This window comes from Bos mutus, chromosome 3, assembly GCF_027580195.1.
Source record: "Bos mutus isolate GX-2022 chromosome 3, NWIPB_WYAK_1.1, whole genome shotgun sequence".
Taxonomy (NCBI): Eukaryota; Metazoa; Chordata; class Mammalia; order Artiodactyla; family Bovidae; genus Bos; species Bos mutus.
The window spans coordinates 91,156,835-91,176,451 of NC_091619.1; the positions used below are offsets into that span (position 1 = coordinate 91,156,835).

A 19,617-nucleotide genomic window follows, 5' to 3' on the forward strand; every position below is an offset into this window, starting at 1 on the left:
GACTCTGCAGCCCCCAAGGCAGGGGCCCTGGGTTCAGTCCCTGGTCGGGGAACTAGATCTCCCATGCTGCATCTAAAGATCCCACATGCTGCAACTAAGACCCAGTACAGATAAACAAATAAATGAAAAAAATTTTTAAAAACAATGTTGCTCAGAAAGGACCCAAAGAAATTTGTAGGTGTAGCTTGTTGACTAATGGAGCAACAAACCAAGATTCACAGGACATCCACAAAATTCCTAAGATAAAAATTATCCAGAGGGGATCCTTATGTGTTAGTCAGTTCAGTCGCTCAGTCATGTCCAACTCTTTGCAACCCCATGAACCGCAGCACACCAGGCCTCCCTGTCCATCACCAATTCCCGGAGTTCACCCAAACTCATGTCCATTGAGTCGGTGATACCATCCAAGCATCTCATCCTCTGTCGTCCCCTTCTCCTCCTGCCCTCAATCATTTCCAGCATCAGGGTCTTTTCAAATGAGTGAGCTCGTCACATCAGGTGGCCAAAGTATTGGAGTTTCAGCTTCAACATCAGTCCTTCCAATGAACATCCAGGACTGATCTCCCTTAGGTTGGACTGGTTGGATCCCCTTGCAGTCCAAGGGACTCTCAAGAGTCTTCTCCAACACCACAATTCAAAAGCATCAGTTCTTCGGTGCTCAGCTTTCTTTATAGTCCAACTCTCACATCCACACATGACCACCAGAAAAACCATAGCCTTGACTAGACAGACCTTTGTTGGCAAAGTAATGTCTGCTTTTTAATATGCTGTCTAGGTTGGTCATAACTTTCCTTCCAAGGAGTAAGAGTCTTTTAACGCTTACGGCTGCAATCACCATCTGCAGTGATTTTGGAGCCCCCCAAAATAAAGTCAGCTTTAGGTGTTAGCATTCTTTTTTTCTCAGGTCACAGATCACAGCTTGAAAATTATGGTCTGGGGTAAGAGCTGTGGTAATAAAAGAAACTAGGGAAAAAACATAATTTGGAGTTTGAAGGTAGAACTAAGGATACTGAGGGACTAGAGCAGGAGAAGAGTTGGGAGAAGTGTCTGACATGATTCATGTTTTTGCTTTAAACAACTGAATGGGTGGAAATGCCACTGACTAAGATGAGGAAAAGTAGAAGAGGAGTAAGTTTAAGCTGATGGGGGAACAGAATTAAGAGTCTGCACATGAACATGTGAAAATTGAGACACCTGTTACACATACAAGCAGAGATGTAAAGATGCTGACTGGATACGCAGGTATAGAGCTCATCATTGACTATCCTAAGTTTGTTCCCATCTCCCCACCAGTGTATAACCTTGTTTTACTTCTTCACAGGACTAATAATTATTTGAAATTATCTTAGTTTTTTTCCCATATGCTACTGTCCCCCTCTACTAGAAACTTAAGCAAAGACCACACATTTCATCTGCTTATTTGTTGCTTGTGAATGACTGCATTGATACCCCTAATTCTTTTTCCCTTTATGGTCTGACTTTTCAGTTTCCTACCTTTAAAAAAGTAAAGTATATTTCCCTCTCCCTTGATTCCAAGTTTTTCATATGACTTGCTTTGGTCAAGTCTCAAGATGCCTTGCATGTTGCAGATTATGCTCTTATGCTTGTGCTGTGACCATAAAAAGGACATGCCAGAGCTGGCCTTCTGGCCCCAAGTGGAGGCTGAGACAACCAGCCAAACACGAGTAAAATGGAGCCTCTAACCACCCTACAGTCATATCAAACCAGACAAAAATAGCTGATCATGACTTAGATCCACTGATTCCCAGTCAGTCTACAAACTTGCAAGCTATAATAATAAAAAATCATTATTTAAAATCACTGAGTTTGGGAATAGCTTATTACACAGCAATAACTAAGTTATATACTTCTATTTTCCAGTGCCTAGAATAGTGCCTACAATATAATAACAGCTCAATTTTTAAATAAATTATTTAATTCAAAAGGAAATGGATAAGGAATAGCCAAAGAGGTAAGGAAAACAAGAAGTGTGAGATATCACAGAGGCCAAGAGAAGAGAATGTTTTAAGACAGACGTGATCAAAGCGGGGTAATGGTACTGAGGTCTATTAAAACAGGATTGAGAAGTATTTATTCGATATGGCAATGTGGTTATCAGTGGTAGCCCAAAGGAGGGAAGCCAGATTGGAATGGACTGAGTTTTAAAATGTTAAGAAATAGCTACAAGGAAGAAAATTCCCATGGCTCCAAGCTGTCAGTCTCCTCTTTGCCATCCTACCATTCTTCCTTGAAGATTTCTTTGCTTTCTGATTACTTAATCTTGGTTATATAACCTGGGATATTTTTCCTACAAAGAATAGGAATGAGCATGACTATTTTCTTTCTTATCTCACAGTATACAACAAGGCACTGGTTCAGGGTCATACAATTAAAACAAAAGATAAAAGACAAGAACTCTAGCTGCTCTACTCCATGTTTTAACTAGCTGGCTAAGGCAGGCCAATCATTGATCATCAGTCAAAAACCTGGGATGTTTACCTAAAAAATAAAAATCAACCATGAAATTTAAATGTCATAAAGCTCTATGGATTGACAGATAATGATGGACTCCTGTTAGATTCAAGCACAAGAATAAAATATGGCTATATAAATCTAATACCAAGAGCAAGCCTTAAGTCTCATTACCATATTCAGAACTGATAAGCAGCAATTTATAATCCATGATTAAAGGAGACAAGATTTATGTTATTTTTTCTATTTCAATGTCTTATTTTGGAACATTCTAGGTGCTTCCCATATGATGTCATTTGTAAGAATACAACTAAATTCTACCACACTATTTCTTCAACTTAATTGAAAAACATTTCATTTTTATACAATCTAGCATCCTCCACAGTTTCTTAATAAATAAATATTGCTTTTCACACATTTATATAACTATCAGTAAGCCTCAAAGTTTTTCAACATACCAAATTTTTCCATATGCTCTTTCCCAGCACACCCAAATATCTGAGAAGCAAGTGGGTGGGTAGATAGTCCATGCTTTTTGTTCAGGATGTCAAGATGTTTATCAAGTGGACTGGTCCTATATGAAAACTAAGAGAGTGGGGAAAACAAATTGTAATAGGTACTTAACATGATAGGTATCTTTTTTATGCTTATTTGAAGTCTGGAATAAGCTAAAAATATACAATGTGAATAAAATCAGTCAGAAAATGCTTTCCAGGGAAACATGAGAAGGAAAAATAATCAAGTGCCCAAAGAGGTGTTAATTCTTTCAAGAAACATGTGTAAAGAATCCTGTTATGTGACAATAACTACTCAAGACATTGGGGATAAAATGGTGAACAAAACAGATAAAGTCCCTGCTCATCTAGTATTTATATTTGAGGGAGGAAGAGATAAAACATAATGAGGACAGAAATTAAAATGTAAATAGTAATGCTATCAATATAACAAATAAATTCAAATAAAGGGATAAAAGACAGAAGGTGGAAAGTGTTATTTTATAGAAAATAGTCTAGGGAGATCACATTAATAAAGTGACATTTCAGCAGGGATGTGAAGGAGCAGGAGTAAGTCATTTGGATAACTTTTGGAGAGGAGAATTCTAGGCAGACAGAAAAGCAAGAGCAAAGTCCCAAGGCAGGACCAGTCTTGGGTGTTTGAGAAAAAATGAATTAGGATTAGGATAAAGTAACACTCAGAGTGCAGTCACATCTGTTTCCATGGTTCTAGAATAGAGAAACACAGTTCCTACTGCAAATATTCTACAAAGGGGAGGCTGTTTCTTGCTATTTTACCTACTAGACTGCAAACACTTTGAGCACGGGAACTCTTCTTCATCTACCTCTGAATATGTATCCAAAATCTAGCATATAGCCTGCTACATGGTAAACATTACATAAGTAATTGGTAAACAGAGATTTTTTTTCCTGGTCCACAAATGGGTTCTAAAGGGAATAGTAGGCACATGAAAAGATGTTGAACATTACTAATGATGTGAACTAGTGATGTCCAACATCACTAATCAGTAAAGAAATGCAAATCAAAACTACAGTGAGATACCACCTCACAGAACAGCCATCATCAAAATGTCTAAAAATAACAATGCTGGAAAGACTATAGAGAAAAGGAAACCCTCCTACACTATTGGTGGGAATGTAAGTTGCTACAGCCATTATGGAAAACAGTATGGAGATTCCTCAGAAAACTGGAAAATAGAATTACTATATGAGCCAGCAATCTCACTCCTCAGAATATATTCAGACAAACCTATAATTCACAAAGATACATGCACCCCTATGTTCACAGAAGCACTGTTCACAATAGCCAAAACATAGAAACAATCTAAATGTTCATCAACAGATGAATGGATAAAGAAGATGTGGAAGATGTTGTGTATGTATGTATATGTGTGTGTGTGTGTGTGTGTGTATATATATATATATATATAAAATAGAGGATACTACTCAGCCATAAAAATGAATGAAATAATGCCATTTGCAGCAACATGGATTCAACTAGAGATTATCATACAAAGTGAAATAAGTCAGAAAGACAAATACCATATCACTTATACATTGAACCTCAAATATGGCACAAATAAACGTATATACAAAGTAGAAATGGACTCACAGACATAGAGAACACACATGCAGTTGCCAAGGGGAAGGTAGAGAGTGAGAGGGATGAGCTGGGTGTTTGGGATTGGTAGATGCAAACTATTAAATTTAGAATGGAAAAATAACAAAGTCCTAATGTATAGCATAGGGAACTAGATTCAGTATGTTGTGATAAACCATAATGGAAAAGAATATAAAAAAAATGTGTATATGTATACAACTGAGTCACTTTGCTGCACAGCAGACTGTCTCACAACACTGTAAATGAATCATACTTAAATGTTTAAAAACCTCAACATAAGAAAAAACAGGCTTACAAGAAGAAAATTATTTAGTTAAATACGAAAAGCAATTTGACAGTCCAAACAATAAAGACAAAATGAGCTGATAAACGGGTACTGTGTAATCTGTGAACACAGAAGTCTTTAAGTATATAGAATTATGTATTTGGATTCCCATAGGTAGAAATTTTTTTTGAAAAAGAAATACAAACAAAAACACCTTAAAATACAGAAAATGTTCATATCTAAGATGAAAAGAAGTATGAATGAAAACAAAGATACACAATGCATGTTTCTAGTCAAGATGGACTACAGAAAAAAGATTTACCCTTCTAACTTTTTTTTTTTTACTTTAAAAAATTTTTATTTATTTTTAGCTGTGCTGGTTCTTCTTTGCTGCACATGGGCTTTCTCTAGCTGTGGACTTCTCACTGCAGTGGCCTCCCTTGCTGCAGAGCATGTGCTCTAGAGTGTGTGGGTTTCGGTAGTTGTGGCGCATGGACTTAGTTGTCCCACCACATGTGCAATCTTCTCAGGGACTGAACCCCTGTCCCCTGCATTGGCAGGCAGATTGTTTAACCACTAGACTACCCTTCTATCTAAAAAAGCCAAAAACCTGGACAAAATATAGAAAGCAAATGTTTTCAGACAATGTACAATATAAAGCTTAGTACAGGGATCTCTGAAAGAACTCGCAGAGAAGAGTAATGGATAGAAGAGAGCTCTCTGATAATCTGAAGAGAGTTCCCCTTGAGTTTTCAATGAGTCTAATCAACACTATTAAGACCAGGGGAAAAGTCACTGGAAAGGAGCAGGCAGAATAATTTCCAATGTTCCCTTAGTGCCAGGAATGATTTTTATTCTCAAAACCACAATGGTAAGATCTTTTAACACAAAGGGCATCAGTGAAATCCTGAGGTTACTGCATCAGTAGCAGTGTCCGTTTAGCCTTGGAATAATAAAGTCCATTCCATTGAAGCTAAAAAGCTTCAAATGGATTAAAGATTTGGATTCGAATCTCAAACGGATTAAACCAGTTCTAAAAAAACAATTATCCTAAAAAACTCCTAAAGTTAATGGAACATAAAAATTCAACAACCAACAAAGTAAAATTTACAATGTCTAGCATTCAATCACAAATTACACGTGCACGTGTGTGTGCCCAGTCGAGTCTCACTCTTTGCAACCCCATGGACTGTAGCCCACCAGGCTCCTCTGTCCATGGGATTTTCCAGGCAAGAATACTGGAGTGGGTTGCCATTTCCTCCTCCGGGGGATCTTCCTGACTCAGGGATTGAACCCACATCTCTTGCGACTCCTGCATTGGCAGGCAGGTCTTTTACCACTAGCACCACCTGGGTTACACAGCATGCAATGAAGCAGAAAAGTGCAACTTGCTAAGAGTGGATTAATCAGTCAACAGAAAAGATACATATAACAGAAGTAGTAGATGAGAACTTTAAAACCATTACTACGAATATTCCATTTGTTCAAAAAGGTAGAAGAAAGCATGAACATAACAAAGAAAAATATGAAATGTATTTAAAAACTGATCCACATGAAATTTTAGAGATAAAATATACATTGTCTGAAATGAAAAGTAAACTCAGTGGAATTAATATCAAATTAGACAATGCAGTATAGTTTAGTAAACTTGAAGAAGCAGTAAACTAAAACATAAGGAGGGGGGAAAATCTCAAAATAAAAAAAAAATAAACAAAATTAGTGAGCTGAGGAACAACAATAAAGTTTAGTGGATATGCAATTGGAGTCCCATAAAAGGAGAAGACAGAAACAAAATTTAGGGAAAAAATATTTTAAGATGTAATGGATGAAAAATTTTTTAATCTGATGAAAACTATATAATGCATATATCCAAGAACCACAACACACCTCAAGCATACAAAACATGATAAAACTACACCAAGGTACATCATAATAAAATTGTCTCAAACCAGTGACAAAGGAAAACCTTAAAAGTAATCAAGGGAAAATACACATTAAGTGTAGAGGAACAAAAAATAAGAATGACAGCAGACTTTAAAACAAAAGCAATGAAAACCAAAAATGCAGTGAACCAACATCCTTAAAGTACTTAAAAAAAAAAAAAAAGTGAAGCTAAAATGGAATTCCGTGCTCAGCAAATATATCTTCCAAAAAATAAGGTAAAGACCTATTTGAACATACAAAACCTGAGAGAATTTGGCAGCAGCAGACCAGCACTGTATGAAATGTTAGTGGAGGGGGCGGTCCTAAGATGGCAGAGGAATAGGATGGGGAGACCACTTTCTCCCCCACAAATTCTTCGAAAGAACATTTGAACACTGAGCAAATTCCACAAAACAACTTCTGAATGCTGGCAGAGGACACCAGGCACCCAGAAAGACAGTCCATTGTCTTCAAAAGGAGATGTTTCATCATCGGTGCTGTATGGATGGAGAAGTCTTGAAGCTACTGTAAGAATAAGACTGAAAGCCAGAGGCAGGAGGCTTAAGTCCAAAACCTGAGAACACCAGAGAACTCCTGACTCCAGGGAACATTAATTGATAAGAGCTCATCCAAAAGTCTCCATACCTACACTGAAACCAAGCTCCACCCAAGATCCAACAAGCTCCATAGTAAGACATACCATGAAAATTCTCCAGCAACACAGGAAAATAGCCCTGAGCTTTAATATACAAGCTGCCAAAAGTCACACCAAACCCACGCATCTCAAAACTCACTACCAGACACTTCATTGCACTCCAGAGAGAAGAAATACAGCTCCACCCACCAAAACACCAACGCAAGCTTCCCTAACCAGGAAACCTTGAAAAGCTACTCATCCAATCATTCCACCTACAGGGAGGAACCACAAACTGCCAGAATACAGAAAGGCCACCCCAAACACAGCAATCTAAATAAGATGAAAAGGCAGAGAAACACTTAGCAGGTAAAGGAACATGATAAATGCCCACCACACCAAACAAAAGAGGATGAGATAGTGAGTCTACCTGAAAAAGAATTCAGAATAATGAGAGTAAAAATGATCTAAAATCTTGAAAACAAACTGGAGTTACAGATAAATAGCCTGGAGACAAGGATTGAGAAGATGCAAGAAATGTTTAACAAGGACCTAGAAGAAATAAAAAAGAGTCAACCAATAATGAATAATACAATAAATGAGATCAAAAACACTCTGGAGGGAACCAACAGTAGAATAACTGAGGGAGAAGATAGGATAAGTGAGGTAGAAGATAGAATGGTGGAAATAAATGAAGCAGAGAGGAAAAAAGAAAAAAGAATTAAAAGAAATGAGGAAAACCTCAGAGACCTCTGGGACAATGTCAAACACCCCAAAATTTGAATCATAGGAGTCCCAGAAGAAGACATAAAGAAAGGCCATGAGAAAATACTTGAGGAGATAATAGTTGAAAACTTCCCTAAAATGGGGAAGGAAACAGTCACCCAAGTCCAAGAAACCCAGAAAGTCCCAAACAGGATAAACCCAAGGCGAAACACCCCAAGACACATATTAATCAAATTAACAAAGATCAAACACAAAGAACAAATATTAAAAGCAGCAAGGGAAAAACAACAAATAGTACACAAGGGGATTCCTATAAGGATAACAGCTGATCTTTCAATAGAAACTCTTCAGGCCAGAAGGGATTGGCTGCTGCTGCTGCTGCTAAGTCACTTCAGTCGTGTCCGACTCTGTGCGACCCCATAGACGGCAGCCGGCCAGGCTCCGCCATCCCTGGGATTCTCCTGGCAAGAACACCGGAGTGGGTTGCCATTTCCTTCTCCAATGCATGAAAGTGAAAGGTGAAAGTGAAGTCACTCAGTCGTGTCCGACTCTGTGGGACCCCATGGACTGCAGCCTACCAGGTTCCTCCATCCATGGGATTTTCCAAGCAAGAGTACTGGAGTGGGGTGCGATTGCCTTCTCCGGAAGGGATTGGCAGGACATACTTAAAGTGATGAAAGAGAAAAACCTACAACCCAGATTAGTGTACCCAGCAAGGATCTCAGTCAAATATGAAGGAGAAATCAAAAGCTTTACAGATAAGCAAAAGCTCAGAGAATTCAGCACCACCAAACCAGCTCTTCAACAAATGCTAAAGGATCTTCTCTAGACAGGAAACACAGAAAAGGTGTATAAACTTGAACTCAAAACAACAAAGTAAATGGCAATGGGGTCGTACTTTTCAATAATTGCCTTAAATGTAAATGGGTTGAATGTCCCAACCAAAAGACAAAGACTGGCTGAATGGATACAAAAACAAGACCCCTATATATGCTGTCTACAAAAGACCCACCTCAAAACAAGGGACACATACAGACTGAAAGTGAAAGGCTGGAAAAAGATATTTCATGCAAATAGAGACCAAAAGAAAGCAGGAGTAGCAATACTCATATCAGATAAAATAGACTTTGAAATAAAGGCTGTGAAAAGAGACAAAGAAGGACACTACATAATGATCAAAGGATCAACCCAAGAAGATATAACAATTATAAATATATATGCACCCAACATAGGAGCACCACAATATGTAAGGCAAATGCTTACAAGTATGAAAGGGGAAAATAACAAAAACACAATAATAGTTGGAGACTTTAATACCCCACTCACACCTATGGATAGCTCAACTAAACAGAAAATTAGCAAGGAAACACAAACTTTAAATGATACAATGGACCAGTTAGACCTAATTGATATCTCTAGGACATTTCACCCCAAAACAATGAATTTCACCTTTTTCTCAAGTGCAACAGAATCTTTTCCAGGATAGATCACATCCTAGGCCACAAATCTAGCCTTGGTAAATTCAAAAAAATTGAAATCATCCCAAGCACCTTTTCTGATCACAATGCAATACGATTAGATGTCAATAACAGGGGGGAAAAAGTATTAAAAATTCCAACATACGGAGGCTAAACAACATGCTTCTGAATAACCAACAAATCACATAAGAAATCAAAAAATGCATAGAAATGAATGAAAATGAAAACAAAACAACCCAAAACCTATGGGACACTGTAAAAGCAGTGCTAAGGGGAAGGTTCATAGCAATACAGGCTTATCTCAAGAAACAAGAAAAAAGTCAAATGAATAACTAACTCTACACCTAAAGCAACCAGAAAAGGAAGAAATGAAGAACACCAGGGCTAGTAGAAGGAAAGAAACTGTAAAAATTAGGGCATAAATAAATGCAAAAGAAACAAAAGAGACCATAGCCAAAATCAACAATGCTAAAAGCTGGTTCTTTGAGAAGATAAATAAAATTGACAAACCATTAGCCAGACTCATCAAGAAACAAAGGGAGAAGAATCAAATCAACAAAATTAGAAATGAAAATGGAGAAATCACAACAGACAACACAGAAATACAAAGGATCATAAGAGACTACTATCGGCAACTATATGCCAACAAAATGGACAACTTGGAAGAAATGGACAAATTCTTAGAAAAGTATAACTTTCCAAAACGGAATCAGGAAGAAACAGAAAATCTTAACAGACCCATCACAAACACAGAAATTGAAACTGTAATCAGAAATCTTCCAGCAAACAAAAGCCCAGGACCAGATGGCTTCACAGCTGAATTCTACCAAAAATTTACAGAATAGCTAACACCTATACTACTCAAACTCTTCCAGAAAATTGCAGAGGAAGGTAAACTGCCCAACTCATTCTATAAGGCCACCATCACCCTGATACCAAAACCAGACAAAGATACCACACAAAAAAGAAAACTATAGGCCAATATCACTTATGAACATAGATGCAAATATCCTTAACAAAATCCTAGCAAACAGAATCCAACAACATTAAAAAAATCATACATCATGACCAAGTGGGCTTTATCCCAGGGATGCAAGGATTCTTTAACATCCACAAATCAATCAATGTAATACACCACATTAACAAATTGAAAGATAAAAACCATATGATTATCTCAATAGATGCAGAGAAAGCCTTTGACAAAATTCAACATCCATTTATGATAAAAACCCTCCAGAAAGCAGGAATAGAAGGAACATACCTCAACATAATAAAAGCTATATAAGAAAAACCCACAGCAAACATTATCCTCAATTGTGAAAAATTGAAAGCATTTCCCCTAAAGTCCGAACAAGACAAGGGTGCCCACTCTCACCACTACTATTCCACATAGTTTTGGAAGTTTTGGCCACAGCAATCAGAGAAAAAAAGAAACAAAAGGAATTCAGATTGGAAAAGAAGAAGTAAAACTCTCACTGTTCGCAGATGACATGATCCTCTACATAGAAAACCCTAAAGACTCCACCAGAAAATTACTAGAGCTAATCAGTGAATATAGTAAAGTTCCAGGATATAAAATTAACACATAGAAATCCCTTGCATCCCTATACACTAACAATGAGAAAACAGAAAGAGAAACTAAGGAAACAATTCCATTCACCATTGCAACAAAAAGAATAAAATATTTAGGAATAAATCTACCTAAAGAAACAGAAGACTTATATATAGATAACTATAAAACACTGATGAAAGAAATCAAAGAGGACACAAATAGATGGAGAAATATACATGTTCATGGATTGGAAGCATCAATATAGTGAAAATGAGTATACTACCTAAAGCAATCTTTAGATTCAGTGCAATCCCTATCAAGCTACCAATGGTATTTTTCACAGAATTAGAACAAATAATTTCACAATTTGTATGGAAATACAAAAAAAAGCTTTGACTACCCAAAGCAATCTTGAGAAAGAAGAATGGACCTGGAGTAATCAACCTGCCTGACTTCAGGCTATGCTACAAAGCTGCAATCATCAAGACAGTATGGTACTGGCACAAAGACAGAAATATAGATCAATGGAACAAAATATAAAGGCCAGAGATAAATCCACACACCTACAGACACCTTATCTTTGACAAAGGAGTCAAGAATATACAATGGAGACAAGACAATCTCTTTAACAAGTGGTGCTAGGAAAACTGGTCAACCACTTGTAAAATAATGAAACTAGAACACTTTCTAACAACATACACAAAAATAAACTCAAAATGGATTAAAGATCTAAATGTAAGACCAGAAACTATAAAACTCCTGGAGGAAAACATAGGGAAAACACTCTCTGACATACATCACAGCAGGATCCTCTATGACCCACCTCCCAGAATATTGGAAATAAAAGCAAAAATAAACAAATGGGACCTAATTAAACTTAAAAGCTTTTGCACAACAAAGGAAACTATAAGCAAGGTGAAAAGACAGCCTTCAGAATGGAAGAAAATAATAGCAAATGAAGCAACTGACAAAGAATTAATCTCAAAAATATACAAGCAACTCCTGCAGCTCAATTCCAGAAAAATAAATGGTCCAATCAAAAAATGGGCCAAAGAACTAAACAGACATTTCTCCAAAGAAGACATACAGATGGCTAACAAACACATAAAGAGATGCTCAACATCACTCATTATCAGAGAAATGCAAATCAAAACCACAATGAGGTACCATCTCATGCTGGTCAGAATGGCTGCTATCCAAAAGTCTACAAACAATAAACGCTGGAGAGGGTGTGGAGAAAAGGGAACCCTCTTACACTGTTGGTGGGAATGCAAACTAGTACAGCCACTATGGAGAACAGTGTGGAGATTCCTTAAAAAACTGGGAATAGAACTGCCATTTAATCCAGCAATCCCACTGCTGGGCATACACACTGAGGAAACCAGAATTGAAAGAGAGATGTGTACCTCAATGTTCGTCGCAGCACTGTTTACAATAGCTAGGACATGGAAGCAACCTAGATGTCCATCAGGAGACAAATGGATAAGAAAGCTGTGGTACATATACACAATGGACTATTACTCAACTATTAAAAAGAATGCACTTGGATCAGTTCTAATGCGGTGGATGAAACTGGAGCCTATTATACAGAGTGAAGTAAGTCAGAAAGAAAAACACCAATACAATATATTAACGCATATATACGGAATTTAGAAAGATGGTAACGAACACCCTATATGCGAGACGCAAAAGAGACACAGATTTAAAGAACAGACCTTTGGACTCTGTGGGAGAAGGTAAGGGTGGGATGATTTGAGAGAACAGTATTGAAACATATATATTACCATATGTGAAATAGATTTCCAGTCCAGGTTTGATGTAAGAGACAGTTCGATGCACTGAGACAGTCCTGAGGGATGGGATGGGGAGGGAGGTGGGAGGGGAGTTCAGGATGGGGGACACGTGTACACCCATGGCTGATTCATGTAGATGTATAGCAAAAGCCACTACAATATTGTAAAGTAATTAGACTTCAATTAAAATAAATAAATTACTTTTTAAAAGAGAAGATTTAAAAACCAAAAGATAAACATTGAATGAATACTGTCCACCCAGAGAATCAACATCAGCTAATCAAATCTCACTAACATTCCTTCTGGGGAACAAAGATACTCTAATTCCCTGAATGCTGCTGCTAAGTCGCTTCAGTCGTGTCCAACTCTGTGCAACCCCATAGACAGCAGCCCACCAGGCTCCCCCGTCCCTGGGATTCTCCAGGCAAGAACACTGGAGTGGGTTGCCATTTCCTTCTCCAATGCATGAAAGTGAAAAAGTGAAGTCGCTCAGTTGTATCCAACTCTTCGCAACCCATGGACTGCAGTCTACCAGGCTCCTCCATCCATGGGATTTGCCAGGCAAGAGGACTGGAGTGGGGTGCCATTGCCTTCTCCAATTCCCTGAATACTAATATCTAAACACTGAGCTGCACGATGGAGTTGAAAAGGAATCTAATTTATGAACACTGACTGCAGTAGGTATTTGTGGAGGCATGGAGGGTCTAATAAGAAGCCATAATGACCCTTTTTGGGTTGCCTGATATCAAGCCGGCAGAAATAGGAGGAAGTGGAAGACTTTCTAGGAGGAGGACTGTACCTAAACAACTTCATGGGACCACAGAGCTTCCAAGGTCTCCACGTGTGGGAAGTCTGTATGTCCCTTAAATAACTCATACTTAAGCTTAGACTGCTTGGCCCTGAAAATAAAACATCTCCTTTGATTAAGCTGCCTGCGAAAGTTACAAGGCTGCTCCACAATCATGACAGAACACACAATAAACCACCATGGTCACAGATCTAAATGTTCTATATTACCTGCTTCCTTTGCCAAGTCAGGGTAGTCTCGTGCATTCTCAACTCCAGGCTTTGTGAATTAGAATATAGAAGGAGATAATAAATAGAAAAAAATATAGTTAGATTTTCTCACAACAGAGAGTTACACTTCCTCACAACCATAACAATTCATCTGTCTATTCATTTAAACAAAAATATACTGAGCGTTTATCAGTGTTTCTGGACTCTGATAATAAATAATAAACAGTTCATATCCTCAAGGAGCTTACGATCTACTGGAAAACAGGCATTTACACCACAGTGTCTTAAATACAGAATGATTTGGGAGTGACAATTACCCAGCTTCAGGGACTAGAAAGGCTTTCCAGAGGCACTGACATTTAAATTAAGTCTTTAAGAATGAGTAAGAGTTAGTCGAGTGAATGAAAAGGAAAAATCTAGAGCAAAGGCCTAGAAATGATAGACTATGACAATTAAATAGGCAAACAATTTTATATTGTAGAGGCTGAAACACATGGTTGGGAATGGCAAGTGATAAGGACAGAAAGGTTACTTAGGACCAAATGATTATTATTTCTAACATTTATTGGGTACTTACTGTGTTGCCCATTGTACTAAGCACCTCATATATATAAACATGTTTAATCTTCACAACAATCCTAGTAGGTAGGTACTATGCAAGAGAGTTCCAGAAAAACATCTATTTCTGCTTTATTGACTATGCCAAAGCCTTTGATTGTGTGGATCACTCAATAAACTGTGGAAAATAAACTGTGGAAAATTCTGAAAGAGATGGGAATACCAGACCACCTGATCTGCCTCTTGAGAAATTTGTATGCAGGTCAGGAAGCAACAGTTAGAACTGGACATGGAACAACAGACTGGTTCCAAATAGGAAAAGGAGTACATCAAGGCTGTATATTGTCACCCTGTCTATTTAACTTATATGCAGAGTACATCATGAGAAACGCTGGACTGGAAGAAACACAAACTGGAATCAAGATTGCCAGGAGAAATATCAATAACCTCAGATATGCAGATAACACCACACTTATGGCAGAAAGTGAAGAGGAACTAAAAAGCCTCTTGATGAAAGTGAAAGTGGAGAGTGAAAAAGTTGGCTTAAAGCTCAACATTCAGAAAATGAAGATCATGGCATCCGGTCCCACCACTTCATGGGAAATAGATGGGGAAACAGTGGAAACAGTGTCAGACTTTATTTTTCTGGGCTCCAAAATCACTACAGATGGTGACTGCAGCCATGACGCTTACTCCTTGGAAGGAAAGTTATGACCAACCTAGATAGCATATTCAAAAGCAGAGACATTACTTTGCCAACAAAGGTCTGGCTAGTCAAGGCTATGGTTTTTCCTGTGGTCATGTTTGGATGTGAAAGTTGGACTGTGAAGAAGGCTGAGCGCCAAAGAATTGATGCTTTTGAACTGTGGTGTTGGAGAAGACTCTTGAGAGTCCCTTGGACTGCAAGGAGATCCAACCAGTCCATTCTGAAGGAGATCAGCCCTGGGATTTCTTTGGAAGGAATGATGCTAAAGCTGAAACTCCAGTACTTTGGCCACCTCATGAGAAGAGTTGACTCATTGGAAAAGACTCTGATGCTGGGAGGGATTGGGAGCAGGAGGAGAAGGGGACGACAGAGGATGAGATGGCTGGATGGCATCACTGACTTGATGGACATGAGTCTCAGTGAACTCCGGGAGTTGGTGATGGACAGGGAGGCCTGGCGTGCTGCAATTCATGGGGTCGCAAAGAGTCGGACACGACTGAGTGACTGATCTGATCTGATTTTTAGCACCATTTTGAGATAAGTAAACAAGATTAAGTCCTTGTCCAAGGACACACAGTGAATAATTAGCAGAATTGACTTCAATCTGGTTCTAGAGCCAACTCACAAATGAACTTAGATGCCCTCTGATGACACCTGGGCTTTAACTCGAACACAATGAAATTTTTTTTTTTTTAAGACTGAAATAAAACAATGAGATACACTGCAACACCACAAGCTGACAGGATATGGAGTAGCAGGAACTCTGACTCATTGCTCTTGGAAAACAAAACAGTACAGCCATTGTGGAAGACAGTTTCGCATCCTCTTAACAAATGATTCAGCAGTTCTGCTCCTTGGTGTTTATCAAATGAGTTAAAAACTTACATTCACACAAAAACCTCACGCAGATGTTTGTAGTAGCTTTATTTATAATTGCCAAATTTGGAAGCAGCTAAGGTGTGTTTAGTAGATAAAAGGATAAAAACTGTAGTAAAACCATACAATGTGATATTGATGCTGCTGCTGCTAAGTCGCTTCAGTCGTGTCCAACTGTGTGCGACCCCATAGACAGCAGCCCACCAGGCTCCCCCATCCCTGGGATTCTCCAGGGAAGAACACTGGAGTGGGTTGCCATTTCCTTCTCCAATGCATGAAAGGGAAAAGTGAAAGTGAAGTCGCTCAGTCGTGTCCAACTCTTCGCAACCCCATAGACTGCAGCCCACCAGGCTCCTCCATCCATGGGATTTTCCTGGCAAGAGTATTGGAGTGGGGTGCCATTGCCTTCTCCGACAATGTAATATTATATAGCACTAAAAAGATATGAACTACCAAACTGATGGCTTACGATGAACGATGTCAGAGTCGTGATCTCCGAAGAAGATTTAGCTTTGGGACCAGGGACCAGGCTTGATCACTCAAGAGCTTTTGTGTAGCAGAGTTTTATTAAAGTAAAAAAAGGGACAGAGAAAGCTTCTGACATAAACATCAGAAGGGGGACAGAGAGTACCCTCCTTTGCTGGTGTCAGCAAGGGAGTTATATACTTTTTAAAATTGGTTATTACAATTAATCAAAAGAATGTTTCAAGGTTGTAAAAATTTTACCAGACCCACTCTCACAATTTACATTTTAGGGTAACAGGATTAGAACTTAACAAAAGAAAGATCCTACCAGACCTACTCCCATAATATACATTCTAAAATATCAGGATTAGTCAGAAGGTTTTCAGGAAGGAGAAACTGTCTTTAAGGAGGATACACTGTCATTATATAATTCCTAGTACAGAGTTTAAACTGAGTTGTTTGTTGTGTAATCATCAGTTTGAGGCTTAAAGAAAAAAAATTTTTTTATGTGACTAAGACTAAGGAATACAAAGGAAAAAAAAATTTGTCCTTTCCTCCTCTTTGAGAATTCCAGACCCCTATCTTCTCCTTGAGAGCCCCAGACCCCTTTCTCCTTCTCGGAGACCCCAGACTTCTTATCAACCTGCCTAGGAATTGACTCTCTCAAAACCACAGAAAAACATGGAGGAATTTTAAGTGTATATTACTAAAGGAATAAGCCAATCTTTAAAAGGCTATGTACTGTATTACTCCAACTACATGACATTCTGGAAAAGGCAAAACTATGGAGACAGTTTAAAAAATTGTTTTGTAGTTGTCAGGGACTGAGGGGAGGGAAGGATGAAGAGGCAGAGTACAGAGGACTTTCTGGTCAGTGAAACTACTCTGTATGAAAATATAATGTATACATGTCATCATATATTGGTCCAAATCCATAGACTATACAACATCAAGAGTGAGCCCTAATGTTAAACTATGGATTTTGCGTGATAATGATGTTATCAGTGCAAGTTCATTGACTGTAATATATGTGCCACTCTGAGGCGGATAGTGGACAAGGTTGTGCCTGTTGGTGGAAGGGGGGAGGGAAGGAACTCTCTGTACTTTATGCTCAATTTTGCTATGAACATAAAACTGCTTTGAAAACTAAAACCTTACTTTAAGAAGAGATGGGCTTCCCTGGTGGCTCAGAGGTTAAAGCGTCTCCCTACAACTCAGGAGACCTGGGTTTGATCCCTGGGTCGGGAAGATCCCTTGGATAAGGAAATGGCAACCCACTCCAGTATTCTTGCCAGGAGAATCCCATGGAGGGAGGAGCCTGGTAGGCTACAATCCACGGGGTCACAAAGAGTCGGACACGACTGAGCGACTTCACTTTCCCTGGGAAGACTGGGCTGAGAAGACTTGCAGGTTAGATGGTTAGATCATTCTAAATGCAATGTTGAGAAATGAATGAATGGAGCAAGACTGGAGGCAGTTCAGTTCAGTCACTCAGTTGTGTGCAACTCTTTGTGATCCCATGCACTGCAGCATGCCAGGCTTCCCTGTCCATCACCAATTCCCCGAGATTAATCAAACTCATGTGTCCATCGAGTCAGTGATACCATCCAACCATCTCATCCTCTGTCAGCCCCTTCTCTTCCTGCCTTCAATCTTTCCCAGCATCAGAGTCTTTTCAAGTGAGTCAGTTCTTCGCATCAGGTCGCCAAAGTGATGGAGTTTCAGCTTCAGCGTCAGTCCTTCCAATGAATATTCAGGACTGATTTCCTTTAGGATAGACTGGTTGGATCTCCTTGCTATCCAAGGGACTCTCAAGAGTCTTCTCCAACACCACAGTTCAAAAGCATCAATTCTTCAGCATTTACCTTTTTTTTTTTTTCATTTTTATAAATTTTATTCAGCAAATAATTTTTAAGTGTTTATCATTTACCAGGCAATGATTTATGTATTACAAAAAACTGGAAACAGAACTGCCTTATGACCCAGCAATCCCACTTCTGGGCATACACACCGAGGGAACCAGAATTGAAAGAGACACATGTACCCCAATGTTCATCACCTTTCTTTATAGTCCAACTCTTACATCCATCCATACATGGAAAAACCATAGCTTTCACTAGACAGACCTTGGTTGACAAAGTAATGTCTCTGCCTTTCAATATGCTGTCTAGGTTGGTCATAACTTTTCTTCCCAGGAGCAAGAATCTTTTAATTTCATGGCTGCAGTCACCATCTGCAGTGATTTTGAAGACCCCAAAATAAAGTCTTTCACTATTTCCAATGTTTACCCATCTATTTGCCATGAACTGATGGGACTGGATGCCATGATCTTGATTTTCTGAGTGTTGAGTTTTAAGCCAACTTTTTCACTCTCCTCTTTCACTTTCATCAAAAGGCTCTTTAGTTCATCTTTGCTTTTTGCCATGAGGGTGGTGTCATCTGCATATCTGAGGTTATTGATAGTTCTCCCGGAGTCTTGATTCTAGATTATGCTTCATCCAGCCCAGTGTTTCTCATGATGTACTCTGCATATGTTAAATAAGCAGGGTGACAACATACAGTCTTGACATACTCCTTTCCCAATTTGGAACCAGCCTGTTTTTCCATGTCCAGTTCTAACTGTTGCTTCTTGACCTGCATACAGATTTCTCAGGAGGCAGGTAAGGTGGTCTAGTATTCCCATCTCTTGAAGAATTTTCCATAGTTTTTTGTGATTCACACAATCAAAGGCTTTGGCTTAGTCAATAAAGCAGAAGTAGATGTTTTTCTGGAACTCTCTTGCTTATTTGATGATCCAACAGATGTTGGCAATTTGATCTCTGGTTCCTCTGCCTTTTCTAAATCCAGCTTGTACATCTGGACGTTCTTAGTTCATGTACTGCTGAAGTCTAGCTTGAAGGATTTTGAGCATTACCTTGCTAGCATGTGAAATGAGCACAACTGTGCGGTAGTTTGAACATTCTTTGGCTTGCCCTTCCTTGAGATTGGAGTGAAAACTAACCTTTTCCAGTCCTGT

The 19,617-nt window shown here is 38.7% G+C and overlaps 1 long non-coding RNA gene across 1 annotated transcript in view; it reads right to left on the bottom strand.

Moving 5' to 3' along the window:
- Positions 1-19,617, bottom strand: part of LOC102283293 (uncharacterized) — a 68,502-nt gene extending 48,885 nt beyond the window's left edge. Inside the window, exons 1-3 of the long non-coding RNA XR_011463718.1 lie at positions 19,603-19,617; positions 13,997-14,045; positions 2,931-3,057 (exon numbers count right to left, since the gene is read on the bottom strand). This is a non-coding gene — a long non-coding RNA (uncharacterized lncRNA). The remainder of the gene's footprint in view (positions 1-2,930; positions 3,058-13,996; positions 14,046-19,602) is intronic.